Here is a 14,501-nt window from a genome sequence, read left to right as displayed (position 1 = left end):
GATAGAGACCTACCAAAAGTAAATAATGTAACCTGATCTCATCAGATCTCAGAAGCTGAGCATAGTCAGCCGTGGTTAGAACTTGGATGGGAGATCACCAAGTCCAGAGTTGTCATGGTAGAGAATAGACCCCAAAAGTACCAGAAAGGTATTTGTCAGGTATGTATTTGGACCAGATATGCCCAAATGTATATCCCTATAAGTTCGTGTGCTAAGGAAAATATTAATAGACTGAAGTCTGGAAAAATGGATTACTTGAATCATCTGACATCACTTTTGAAATTCAATCAAGACCCTTCCTAATTAAATCGCTCTCTGGGCACCCAGGCACCAACCAACACTTTTTCTGGTGCTAGCTGAGTGTTTTTAAGAAGTGGATGGAGGCAGATATTCTTTGGAAGAAGGAGGTCAATGACTTCCTGCAGAAATTTAGCTACACCCTCACACATTTCTAAGATGGGGCTATTTAGTAGGAAGATCAGCTTGGAGCTATCAGAAAACTCAGCCCTCTGTTTTAAAATGGGGTTAATATACTTTGTTTGAATCTCATCGTAGAACAGGCAATAGAAGAAAGTGCAGCCCACTTTACAGGGTCTTTCTACATAAGCGACCTTTTGGAATCTTCTATAGAGGAGAGCAGATGGCAAGGTGTTGGATCTGGCAAGGGAAAAGACCCTTCAGTGATTTGGATTTTGAAGAAAGTAAAAATAATCAGCCGTTTGGCCAAGTCTAATCCCCAAGCCCAATGGAGAAAAAGGTTTTAAAAGCCACAGCATAAAAATGTTGTGCTTCCAATTCCAAAAAAATCTAAATTTGATTGCTTTAAAGGCCTCAGTAGCAGAAAACTCATATAATGAATCCATGTGTAAACCAATAGAGCTAATTTTTTATGTCAGTAGAGGCTTACCAGTTAGAAAGGCGGGATTCAGAAAGCATCTGATAAATGAGGCTAGAGGGATCGAGGTTGTAGTGAATTCTTAGCCAATATTTGAATGTTCTAAGTCACGCTATAGTTTCCAACCTATTCTGGCCAGTTTCAATGTAAAAAGCTGCATATGGAACACATCTGAGCATCCCCGTGATTTTACGCAAGAATTTTGATTGAACACAATCACAAGAAAGATTAACTGCTGCAATCCATAGTGGGATTCCTTATAATAGCTGAGCATCTATTTTAATGTTAAAGACTTTCAAGGCTACAGGATTATATTGATTACCCTTGTTATAGAAAAAACAAGTAATCACTGAGGAACATGCATTAGCAATGGCTATTGCTGGTCAATGATGAATAGTCCAGGATGCATTATACTGGAACAGAATTCCTAGATAACCTCTTCCAGCTTGTGACTATTTATTTTCCACTTATGGGGTTTCCAGGTTTTTGCAAAGACCAGGACCTTAGATTTCTTGTAATTTTGTTCCAGACTATTAACCAAGGAATATTCAGAACAACAGTTCAATAATTGGTTCAAGCCCACCTGTGTAGAAGATAACAACACTGCACTGTCTTCATAAAGTAGAATGGGTGTATGAGCTGATCCTAATCTTGGTGAATTCCTATCAACTTTAAAAAGAAATAGGGCAAAATCATTGTTTAAAAACCAAATTAAACAAGAAAGGAGCCAAGATACATTCCCTGTTTAACTCCCTTGTTGGCGGGTGTCTTTTGAGTCAGCCTTCCAACTATAGAGCATTTATTTGACATCTCGTGGAGGTGTGTAGCTTTTTAATGAGAAACAAAAGTCTCCTATCAATATTCATGAATGTTAATTTCTTCCATAATACATCCCCTGGGATGGAATAAAATGCAGCGTTCAGATCAAGAAAAGCTGTAAATAATTTGGAGCTACCTCTAATGGTGTATTTGTTTACTAGATGGGAAAGAACCACACAGTGATCCAGGGTGACAAAAGCCTACCTTTTCTGGACCCAGTATCTTATGTTGTGATGTCCAGGAAGTTAATTTAAAAAGTAGATATTGAGCATGCAATTTTCCTACTACAGAGTGGAGACTGAATAGCCTAAAGTTAACTGGGCTCATGTGGTCACCCTTTTTATAAATGGGGAGCACTAACACAATTGTCCAAGCTTCCAGTAAAATGTTAGTGTTATTTATCATCATAAAAAAGACACAAAGGGGCCTACCAGTATGGACCTACTTTTAGGATTTCAGAAATAATTATATCTGGTCTTGGTGCCTTCCCAGTTTTTAATTAAAAGATTAGCTCAATTATTTTATAAGGGGTGAGGGGTGACTATTCCAGTAAAACAATTGGAGAGTAATGTACCTAGCTTGTTTTGCAATCTATCTCCTCAAGAAATAGGTTATAAAAATGCTGAAACCATTTAAGTGGAGGGATACCAGTCATAGAAGGAGCATCAATTCGAAGGGATCCATTTACCAGGATCCAAAATTGCTTGGGATCATGAGACAGCGTACCTTGTAGAAGTTTATCCCAATTCTGCCTTATGAACACATGTCTTTTTTTCTTGATAAGTTGCTGCAGTTGATTTTTGATATCAAAAAAGTTAGCTGAGAGAGATTTGACCTTGTTAAGAGCCAACATAGTGTAGTGGTTAAGAGCAGGTGCACTCTTATCTGGAGAAATGGATTTGATTCCCTGCTCTGCCACTTGAGCTATGGAAGCTTATCTGATGAACTAGCTCGTACACTCCAACACATCCCAGCTGGGTGACCTTGGGCGAGTCAGAGTTCTTCGGAACCCCATCTGCCTCACAGGGTGTTTGTTGTGAGGGGGGAAGGGCAAGGAGATTGTAAGCCCTTTTGAATCTCCTTACAGGAGAGAAAGGGGGGACATAAATCCAACTCTTCTTCTTCTTCTTCTTCTTAATGCAGATGACTATAAATGGCCCGGATATGGCTGTTTACTTACTTCTTTACATTCCTTATCGAACCAGCCAGAGTTATTCCCTTTCCTTTTGACCCCCTTCTCAGGATCCTGTTTAAGAGACTCTGTAATATGGATTACTAAGGCCGTTTCCACACGTTTCCATGTGGACGGTCCCAGAAAGAGCCGGGACGACGGCGCTGCAGAGCGCCGTCGCCCAGCCAACCCAGCATGTCCCCGAGCCTCCGGCATGTTCGCACGGCAGCGGCTTCAAGCCGGCGTTCCCAGGAAAGTGCGCTTCCCAGCGCACTCCGGAAACAATTCAGCTTGAGCGGTGGCGAGGAAGTGGCTGAAGCCGCCCCCTGTAGTGAACGGCAATGACCTGGGGACGGGCGCTTTGCCATCCCCTAGGCCAGCCATATTCACCATGTGTGCGGAAACGGCCTAAGTTTTCATAGGTTTTTATCCCTTCCAAGAGATAAAACATTACAGAAGACCTGAAATTAGGTTTATCCTTCCAAGGGATAAAACATTACAGAAGACCTGAAATTTAAGCCAGTGATAGTTCCAAGGAGTTCTTCAGTTTTCTCTGCTAGACTGGTGGACCATTTAATTATTGAAGAGAGTTGGACGCATTAATTTGGGTTACTAAAAAGTTGTACTCTAAACAGAACATAAATATCAAAGGGAGATGGTCCCTGATAATTTGATCACCTACTAAAAAGGTGTCAAGGCAGTTCCACCTGTAAGATGATATTAAGACATAGTCAATAACACTATACCCTCTATGTGACACAAAAGTATAGTCATTAGAGTTGTTAAAGTGTGTTAGCCCATTCAACCAGAACTTATTAAAATGAAAGGAAAACCTGCAGAGTTTACCATCTTTATCCTTTGATCTACACAGTTGTGGGGAAAATAGGAGTTATTCAGCATCTTGATCAGTCTCTCCCCCCCCACCCCCCCGAAAGAGACTGTTTATCACTACCCACTCCTGCATTAAAATCGCCGGCCAGAATTATTTCCATGTCAGGATGGATCATTTCTAGCTTCCTTCCGCTATAGGATTGTGAGGGTGGATCTCCAATGGTTTCAAACAAGTGATGGATTGATCCAAATCTCTATGGGTGGGCATACCTGAATACATTCTGATTACAATCATGAGCACTGGTTGGGGTCCAACAAGAAGTTTGGGATTTGTCTTGAGTGAAATGATTGCTTTTCGAAGTTTGCTTGAGTTTAGGGCGGCAGGAAGGAAACAAGGGATGACAGAAATGCACCACGAATAATTAAAATTGGCCTCATTGAGTTGACTTAGAGACCGATAGGGAGTATGATTGAAATCCTTCAAAATATATCAGTGATTGGAGCCAGGTTTCTTGTAATAGGATTACATCAAACTTTTTAATATTATCAAGAAAATCCTGGTTCTTAGTCTTATTTCTCCATGCCGCTATATTCCATGAAATTAACTTGATTTGGGGGGAGGGTGGCTTCAAGTCAATCAGATTTAAATGTACAGTTGCATTATTAATGTTGAGCACAACCATTATTGACACTACAAGCAGTGTCAACAATATTATAATGGTTTCTTCAGTTTGGGGACAAAGTTGAAGATTTCTGACATTAATTCTATATTGGCAGCATATAGTCAGGGGGTCAGATTGTGAACATCCACTTCAACCTGGATTCCTGGTGATCTAATGAATTCTGCGTTGGAGATAATGTGGAGATTTTGTTCTTTCGCTCACCCCATCCTCTAGAGATGAATGGAGGGCAACATATTTTGCAGGAGGGTTGCCCTTACTAATTATAGCCTGTCTAATATTGCCCTTTGCTCTACAAAAGGGAGTTCCTTGAATGACATCAGCACATCATCCTCCAGCACAGATAGCCATGATGGGGAAATGCCAGATGACTTTGTAGGTAGTGCTGACTGTACAGTCTTCATAGGGGTTATCTTAGTTTGGAGCTGATCCTCTAATGCAGGGAATTTGCCTTCCTGGAGTTCAGAGATGGTCGATCTGCATGGAACATTCAGAAGCAGGGATGCTGGTTGATCCAGTTCCACAAGTTCTTGAGCCCAAGTCTTGCCAGTTCCCTTGGATCATGGTTCAATTTGTAGGACCTTGCATAATCTGAAATCTACATCCATTTCCAATGGAAGTGCCACTGACTGGGTTGTTGTCTGTAACTAAAAAGTTCCCTCTATACTGGCCCCTTCAGATGATGAACAGGCTAACAAAAGGTTCAATGAGTGCTCATGAGAATTTTGTTGACATGGACTGGTGTTAGCTGGTAAAGGCTGATTTACTTGCAAAGCAAGTTCCAAATCATTTTTTTCAGTAGTGGGAACTGTAAATTGTAATTTTCCCATTTGGAGATCACAGTTATTCATAATCTCTGCTGTTGTGCCTGATTTTGCAGGCAGAGTACTCTCTAAGCGCCTCAGATAGTTGTGAGTGAGAGAGGTCAACTTGAGTTTAAAAGGATTCCAGTTGCTTCCAGTTATTGACAAATTCCTCAGTCAGTAATTCTAGCTTTCTCTGTGTTTGAAAGCTAGAAGATGTTTTTACAACATTTACAGAGCATTTTTTTAAAGCAGGGATTCTCAGATCTGAAATTGGGGTTAGTCCTGAAGAGGGGAAAACATGTGTGTAAACTAAAATCAAATCCGAAAGGAATGTACGCTAAAAGCAAAGGAGACCACACATGCATAAAGGGCCTAAGCGGAAAATGGATGGATCCAGCAACAATGCTTTTATTTGTGTGTGTGTGCGTCTGTGCCCCCCTCTCTCTCTGAGTCTCTCTCTCTCTCTCTCTCTCTCTCTCTCTCTCTCTCTCTCTCTCTCTCTGTGTGTGTGTGTGTGTGTGTGTGTTTCCATGGGGTAATACACCATTTGTTTTGGTACTCTGATATTAGAGCACTTTGCAGGTTTCCTTTTCTAAAGTGTTGTGTGTCTGGACATACTACATTTCAATAAAATGTCATGAGAACAAATATTCTTGTTTTTGAGATTTTATTTCTTCATACAAGTGCGAACTCTTTCCTCATGCTTGGATACATTCCTCTTAAAACATCTGGATCATGCCTTTCTCCTTGTTTTTATATAGAGACATATGTCTGACCCATAATTATCCACTTTTTGACTAAAGAACAGCTCATTGGGGATGTGATCTGTAGACTTTCTGTATCAGAAGCTACCCCACAATGAACCTACCTAACTTCTTATGTCTAAAGAAGTGAGCTGAGACTTACAAAAGCTCATACCCTGCCAGAATTTTTGCTAGTCTTTACGGTTCCACTGGACTCTGGCTCATTTTTACTGACCTCTACCATCCTCTTCCTAGGTCATGCTGCAAGTTGGGTATGTGGTGACCCTGGAGAGCACTTTCTCGGTCATGACAACAAAACTGTGGAGATTTCTCTCCAGGGATATTTTCTGTCCCTTCTATAATTCCACCTCCAGCTTTCCTGTTTCTTTTTTTTTCTTTACAGGTTTTCTGTGTTTTTAAATAGATATATAGTTTTGGTTTAATTTTTTGATTATTTTTGTAATGCTTGTTTTATCTGTTAGCTGCCTTGGTGATCCTGTTGGTGCAAAGAGGCAGGGTGATGAATTCCAGCCTGACTCATAGTTTGGAGTCCTGTGCAGAAGCCAACCCAAAATAACTGAGTACCAACTTTGATTGGTGGTGGGAGAAGGTCTTACCAATCAGCATAAAATTAAGAAAATATTAAGAAAATAAAAATGTACCCTTTTTGACTTCTCTGTGTTTTCTTAAATAAAATATTATCTTTGGTTGTGAAATTGGGATACCACCACCAGAATCAAATTTCCTAATCATTTTTATTAGCTTTTAAACCAAGATGTCAATAATGTATGAGCTTTTAAGAAAACCTAATAAACACCACTTCTACAATGCTACAGACTTTTGTCATCTTTGTAAGAAATTTTTTTAATGTGCACCCATTTGATGTTATCCTTACATTTCCAAGAGAAATCTTGGTTATAGAATACACCAATGCATCTACAAACACATGATCTTTCATTTTTCCCCCATAGTTGTACCACCAAATTCCAGATCTAATTGAGACTAGAAAACGTACACAGACTGTGAATGAATGAGCAAAGTTTCCCTCAAGAGTATGAAAAAGGCTGTTCTTAGTGAAGGGATGAAGACTGCTGTATTTAGAAATAATGTATAATGATTGTATTTTGCCAGTTTCTTTAGAAGATAGGGTTTTATTGGTCTGCAGACATCCTGTTACTGTCTGATGAATTATGCTGTCTGTATAGTTGTATAAGCATTGTAGTGATGTTTGTGATATATTTATCTGAGAAACCTTTCTGTTATATAGTAGAACATAAATTATTTAGGTGTCCATTCATTCTTTTAGAACTGTTTTTCGTGCTATTTAGGTGCAACCTGGTGATGATAATGCTTGTAAAAAGGCACATAAAGATGGATCACAGTATGGATATGAAGTATGGATAAGATTAGCATGGATAAGATTAGCAGTGCCTCTCTGAGGTAATATTTCAGGGCACCTCCAGGTGTTATACACCCAACATGATTGCTACTCGTACACTGAAGTTTCCTGCTGCAAACAAGTAAGATGTGGATCACTTACACATATCTTAAACCAACTCTTGTGTGCATGTCTACAAAATGTATTGTACACTAACCAGCCCTTACTCCTCTTGTCTTGAATTCAACAAGACTTGAAGATTGTAATTTCACTAAGACTGATCATATCTTTGAAAGTTCTGAGATATACCTTGACTTCTATACATTTTCTCTCAGTATGCTTCTCTCTGGGTCCTTTGCTTTATAGCTTATTTCCTAGAATTGCATAAACCTGAATGTCTAGCTTGAAGGGATTTGAGCTTCATGACAGAGGAGTGCCTCCACAGCACAACCTCCTCCTCCCCCCCCCCCCATGCTGCCTTTCTTTCCTAATTCAGGGTCCCCATGGTGGAAAACACTGAAACATTTCAAACGTTGAAAAGCATCCGCTTTGCCATCATTTCATTTTCTGTTCTTTTTGCTGAAGTTTACTTGTCAAAGTTCATTGTACATGGACAGCTCTGAAACTTAACATCCCCTAGAGCAAATAAGAGTCAGACTGTTACAGATTAGGCTCTCTTGAATCAATTAAATACAATTCAGTTACAAAAAGAACACTGGTGTGTCATACATACATTTGGACTTGATGTGGGAAAATGCAGCTTAATTCTATTTTTCAGATAATATCAAAAATTTTCCAACTGATCATACCACACAGCTGTCTCCTCTAGAAAAAAAAGGAATCCAACCTTTATCTCTGCAGTGATCTTTCCCCCAGCATATTCCCTGTCCACAATCTTCAATTCCTTCAACACAGTTGGGAAATATTCACTTTACAAATGAAACCAGAAGCTGGTACATGGATAACTATGTAGTTTCAACCTAACATTCAGCTGTACAGGTGTTGAATGTAACATGAAAATTACTCAACACACATTAAAAAGGGGTACACTACATGAATTTTTTTTGTTTGGATTTATATCCCCCCTTTCTCTCCTGTAGGAGACTCAAAGGGGCTTACTATCGCCTTTCCCTTCCCTGTGAGGTGGATGGGGCTGAGAGAGCTCAGAAGAACTGTGACTAGCCCAAGGTCACCCAGCTGGCATGTGTTGGAGTGCACAGGCTAATCTGAATTCCTCAGATAAGCCTCCACAACTCAAGCGGCAGAGCTGGGAATCAAACCCGGTTCCTCCAGATCAGAGTGCACCTGCTCTTAGCCACTGCTCCACTGCTGCTCCAGAGGGCAAGAGAAAAGTGACTATGGAATAATAAGATATTAAAAATAGAGAAAAGGTATAGTGTTGTAGATGTAACAGTGAAAAGGCAAGTGGAAACAGACACAGAATTGAGTTATTAGCTCAGGCCATCCATGGTTCACAAAACCATGGTTCATCATTGGAGCTGCTAAGATTCAGGCCAGTCTCCAGTGAAGTTCTAGAGCTTTGACATCAGAAGCCACTCTTGTGGCCATTGGTGTCATGTGCAGTCTTTCTCAAATGGCTACTTAACCAATAGTTGACAAACTCTCCCCTCAGTTCCTTTTTTGCCATGGTTGGGAAAGGTTCTTCAGAGCTTTGCTCTTCGTTATTGTTTTCTCGTTTTCTCCACCCCTCTTGCAGGCAGTGGTTCCAGAATGGTATGGCTCAAGAAGACCTTGTTTAAAATGTGGCTGTATTGTGGTTCAAAGATGACAGATGAACATACCTTGTGTTTACATTGTTTTGGTGAAAAACAAAATTACAACATGTAAGATCTGCCAGCAGTTTACGCCAAAAGCCAGGGCTGATAGGGCTTCAAAATTGAAAGCTCCATTATCCGAGAAATTATTGTTTCCTCAGGAAAGCCTAAAGAAGTCATTTCTGAAGACCAAAGCACCATCTGAAAGACTGGAAAAATCGGAGCAGTTGGGGTCTCAGTCTGATCTGTAGGGATCAAAAAGGCATCACCAGTTTTCATTGGTTCTGTGCAGTAGTTCGGAACTGCCGGCAAAGAAACCAAAAACCAAGACTAAGCATGGGGGTTTGTAGAAGAGTCCATGAATTGGAGCTGGAGGAGCTGGTAAAGGTGACTTCACCTGTGCTAAGGCACATTCAGTCAGGTCCATGTTGCCAGTGATTTCATTATCAGGAGAGGAAGAAAAGTGCCACTTGAAAAGTTGTTGGAACAGGAGCAGTCAATTCTGTTGGAATCGAGACTGGATCAGAGCCTGCCGATTTTGCATAGGGCTGATGAAACAGTGACATTGGTGCACCAGAACCTGTTGCAGTTACTGATGTCTCCTATCTTTCAATAGCAAGTGAATCAATTGCTTCAACCCATTGTGAGTCGAACTTGCATAGTCCTACTGAATCTACATTTGAATCTGATGTGGAGGAAGGTAGTGTGACCATACATACATATATACATAAAATCTTTACTAGGCATAATATCAATATAACAACTGGCATTATCCAGACAATGTTCCATGCATAAAACCATCACAGGTATTATTCCAAAATTCCTAAAAGGAACCTAGCTACAGAAGTTAAAATCACAGAAGAGTTGTTGTTTAATAGGAATATAACCTTCCCAGCAGTGGAGTATTCCTTAAACTTAACAGGAAGAAGAGCCAAGAGCCTGGTCCTAGCTCCCTCATATCTGGGACAGTGGAGCATTATATGTTCCATGGATTGCACCACTGTAATACAGTGGGAACATTTCAGCTCTTGCGAGTCAATTTTAAGAAACCTCCCTTGGAGTACGGAACAAGGGAAGGAATTACAACGAGCCCTAGTGTATATCCATCTATGCTTGGGTTCTTGGAGTATACTCAAATAATCTGCCATCTGGTTGGTTTTAAATGTGATGTTGAAAAAGAGGGGGGAGCAATTACTTTGCGCTTGTTCCTGTAGTGTGACCAGCTCTGAGGTCAGTTCCAAGCTTGTGTTGGATACATCACAGGATGAGTGTGTTTCAGAGGCTCCAGCAATTTCCCTATCAGAAGGAAACTTCCGGTTCCAACGTGGACTGAGCCTGATGTGAGCATGAAGCTCTCTTTGTGCCCTCAGTTGTCTTTTGGCCACCCCACAGGACTCCACAACAGGAAGATACCCATGTGGAGCAGTGCAACCTCCCTGGAAAAGGTGGAGAAGTTGGGGTGTACGTTCTTACTTGGCAAACCTAAGCTCCACATGGAAAGCCCACAACGAGTGGAACAGCGGGAGCCGAGTCAAGAATCAACTACTGACTGAGGGTGAGATGCTGTTGGGTTACCGGTAACCTTTCATCACCAACTGAACACTAACCCCTAGTTCTGTAGTGAAAACTGTTGCTGTGTTGAGAGGAAAGGAGGTGTGTATTTTGTCTTTTTCTCTTTAGAAAGAAAGTTTGTGAGCATTAGTTGAATGCATTAATTGAAGCCGCTAAAGAAGAGGGAGGAGTCGTTTTGCCTGCAGAAGCTTGCTACAGAGGGTACGGAAGAGCTGGGATATATAAGGAAATGAAACGATAATAATTTGAGTGGAAAGGTTATTGAAACCTCAGAGGAGGTGAAATTTAAGATAAGTGACTACAAAGAGACTTTAATATTAAACAGAAAATGCGTTACAAGTGACTTCTGGGTTGCCTGTAGAGACGGTGGCTGTGAAGGATTGTTTACTGTAGGAGTGAGAAAGGCTGTGAAGATAGAAACGATTCAGCAGTGGAAAAACCGTTCTGCAATTGATGTTTGCCTGAACGCAACCCGCCCGCTGGTATGATGGAGATGGGCTAGAATCCCAATGTGGAGAAGCACAGAAGATCAATGATGATGACAGGATTGTACTTATCTGCAACTGGTGTTCATTGAGGTCTTCTGTGCAGGCACACATAACCCTCCCTCCTGCCCCACTACAAGTTCTATAGTAAGGTTCTTGTGGTCGCTCAGGCAGGACTAAGGGGAAATTCAACCTACCATTCAAAATTGCTATTGGCTACACAATTTCCACTTCAATGCTAATAACTTTACCAATTACCGCTGTGCTATTTTCACTGTTAGCAGTTGTAATGGTTGGCTTGCGCAGACTGACTGGGCACACACTTAAGGTTCCTGTCATCCTTACTCTAACTGCCACCTCTGAGATATACTGAAAGCTCTGTGAGGGATTTTTGCTTTTCTCTCCCAAACTGACTGCTCTTATCAGGCTGGATTATGGCAACCTTGAATGACTCTTGAGGCTTATTAACAGGCAAACAAAGATGAAACATTTATTTAGAGAATTACAATAAAAATAAGTTACAGAAATAAGTTACCTTATATAAAGCAGTGGTGCGACCGCACTTGGAGTACTGTGTCCAGTTCTGGTCGCCGCATCTCAAAAAGGATATTGAGGAGATAGAAAAAGTGCAGAGAAGGGCAACAAGGATGATTGAGGGACTGGAGCACCTTCCCTAGAGGAGAGGCTGCAGCATTTGGGACTCTTTAGTTTGGAGAGGAGACGTCTGAGGGGGGATATGATTGAAGTCTATAAAATTATGCATGGGGCAGAAAATGTTGACAGAGAGAAATTTTTCTCTCTTTCTCACAATACTAGAACCAGGGGGCATTCATTGAAAATGCTGGGGGGAAGAATTAGGACTAATAAAAGTAAACACTTCTTCACGCAACGTGTGATTGGTGTTTGGAATATGCTGCCACAGGAGGTGGTGATGGCCACTAACCTGGATAGCTTTAAAAAGGGCTTGGACAGATTTATGGAGGAGAAGTCGATCTCTGGCTACCAATCTTGATCCTCTTTGATCTGAGATTGCAAATGCCTTAACAGACCAGGTGATCGGAAGCAACAGCTGCAGAAGGCCATTGCTTTCACCTCCTGCATGTGAGCTCCCAAAGGCACCTGGTGGGCCACTGTGAGTAGCAGAGAGCTGGACTAGATGGACTCTGGTCTGATCCAGCTGGCTTGTTCTTATGTTCTTAAATAATTAAACTTTTCTTTTTCTCTGGCAGGAATATTTTACTAAACACTCTAGTTGTTTCAGATATTCTATTATAGTTTCCAAACAATCCTCTGGCTCAATTTTAACAATCCTAGTAAACTTCCTTCACAGGGAAAATCTTCCTTCACAGAACTTGACAGATACTTAAATATCCAACTACTTTCACTAAAAGAGAGACACACTGGGCTTTCCAGAGCAGGCTCTGGGGTATTCCATCTGGAAACCCTCTCCTGACTGTTAGCTAAATGACACACACCCTCAGAGACTTCACTGTCCCATATCTTCGGTGCTTTATCCGCAGAGACCTACAAACAAGCCCTCGGTGTGATTTAACTATTGCCCTTGTGATGATGTTTCCCTAGGACCTGGGCTCAGGTTTCGCATTTAGAACCAAAACTCTCTCCTTTTCCCTCTCTTTTCACCCATCCACCCATCCTCTTGTTTTTTAAACAGCTGCCGTATCAGCCAATTAGATGGAGCTCCGTGTTAACTCCTTACATTCTTTTTGCTCTGACAGAACTGCACTTTAAAATTAACCCTTCATCAGCAGTCTGTCACAGCAGTGTATTTTGGCATGATGTGCCTGCTAGCAATACTGTGTCTATCCTGTATTTTGTTGTAAGAGAGTTAAGGAGAAAGTAGTTATTTGATGCTGATAAAGAGGAAGATTCAATCAGCAAGGACACAAGTGCAGATGCACACTAATGCAGAATGATCTGTGACAGTTCTGCCTTTCCTTGAAATTCTTCAGATGTTCATGACCATGGAGAAACCTTCACGTTTGCTTCAGTTTTTATTTTAAGCAAAATGCAATGATTTGGGAATATGTTAACACTTTCTATTGCCACATGTGTTCCCTTTCACATGTATCCTCAGGCAAGGAAGAAAATCATTCTTCAGATGCTCAACTATTATGTTCTGCATTTATGGCTACTTTACAAACCAATCCCATGTACTTGGATCATAGATATGTATCACAGAGAACAAGCATCTTGCAGTTTTTGGGCCAAAATGTTTGGATGAATCAACTTGTGTTTCTTTTCTTTTTTAAAAGGAATTTGTGGTAGCTATGGTAAAGAGTTTACTCTCGAGTTTTTGAGCCCTCTAAGTCTTTCTCCTCACGCAATGTGGAGAGTTCTTTCATCCAAGTGTTGGCAGCTTGTCTGAGGTTTGTTTGTCAAGCTGCTTTTCAACCACTGGCATGATTACTTCTGGTAAGAACAAGGTTTCATTTGTGTCTGCTGACAATTGTTGCTGTCACATTTTCTTCAGAAAATTCAGATTCTAAAGAAAAGCATTTATAAAATTAAAATTAGGTACTTAAATTTGGAGGGCAACATTATAGCTTTCTGTATTGCATCTGATATAGATATTATTTGATCTTTCTCCTTGCATTGTCAAATGTTTTTGAAACTGGGAACCAGTTACAAGTAAGCAAGCTTGTCCTGGAGGAAGTGTGCTGGAACTCTGTCATCTTATATAGTGAAAAGATTCAAGGATCAGACATCTGATCCAATCTTACGTCTAAGAAAAATCACAGTATCTGCTTTTATTTTAGTAAAGACCTGAGATTAAATACATGATAGTGAAATGCAGCAAAAGGATTACAAAGATGGATGCTTCATGGGATTTTGCTTTCAGATTTAAAACATGAAGAACAGAAGAGTTTGGATTTATATCCCACATTTTTCAACAGTAAGAAATCTCAAAGCAGCTTACAAACTCCTCTCCTTCCTCTCCCCACAAGAGATGCCTTGTGAGGTAGGTGGGGCTGAGCAAGTTCAGAGAGAACTGTGACTTGCCCAAGGTCATTCAGTAAGCTTCATGTGCAGGTGTGGGGAAACAGACCTGGTTACCAGATTAGAGTGCCACTGTTAACCACTACACCATAACAATAGAAAGGGTTTTTTTTTTAATTGATGAGAGTGATTTTGTACACAACTGCCAATATAATGAGAATTTTGTTGACTTTCTGTTGCCTTCTCCTAGTAAACAAATTTAATTACAGTGATTTGCAGGTCTGCTTCTTACATTTATCTAAGATGCCCTTGCCTTTGCCTGAGATGTTAGCTTTCTATTTGTACGAGACAATAGATGGCCAAGATTTTGAGCTATCACTTGGTTTAC

This window comes from Sphaerodactylus townsendi, linkage group LG03 (genome assembly GCF_021028975.2).
Source record: "Sphaerodactylus townsendi isolate TG3544 linkage group LG03, MPM_Stown_v2.3, whole genome shotgun sequence".
Taxonomy (NCBI): domain Eukaryota; kingdom Metazoa; phylum Chordata; class Lepidosauria; order Squamata; family Sphaerodactylidae; genus Sphaerodactylus; species Sphaerodactylus townsendi.
This window is presented reverse-complemented; position numbering follows the sequence as displayed.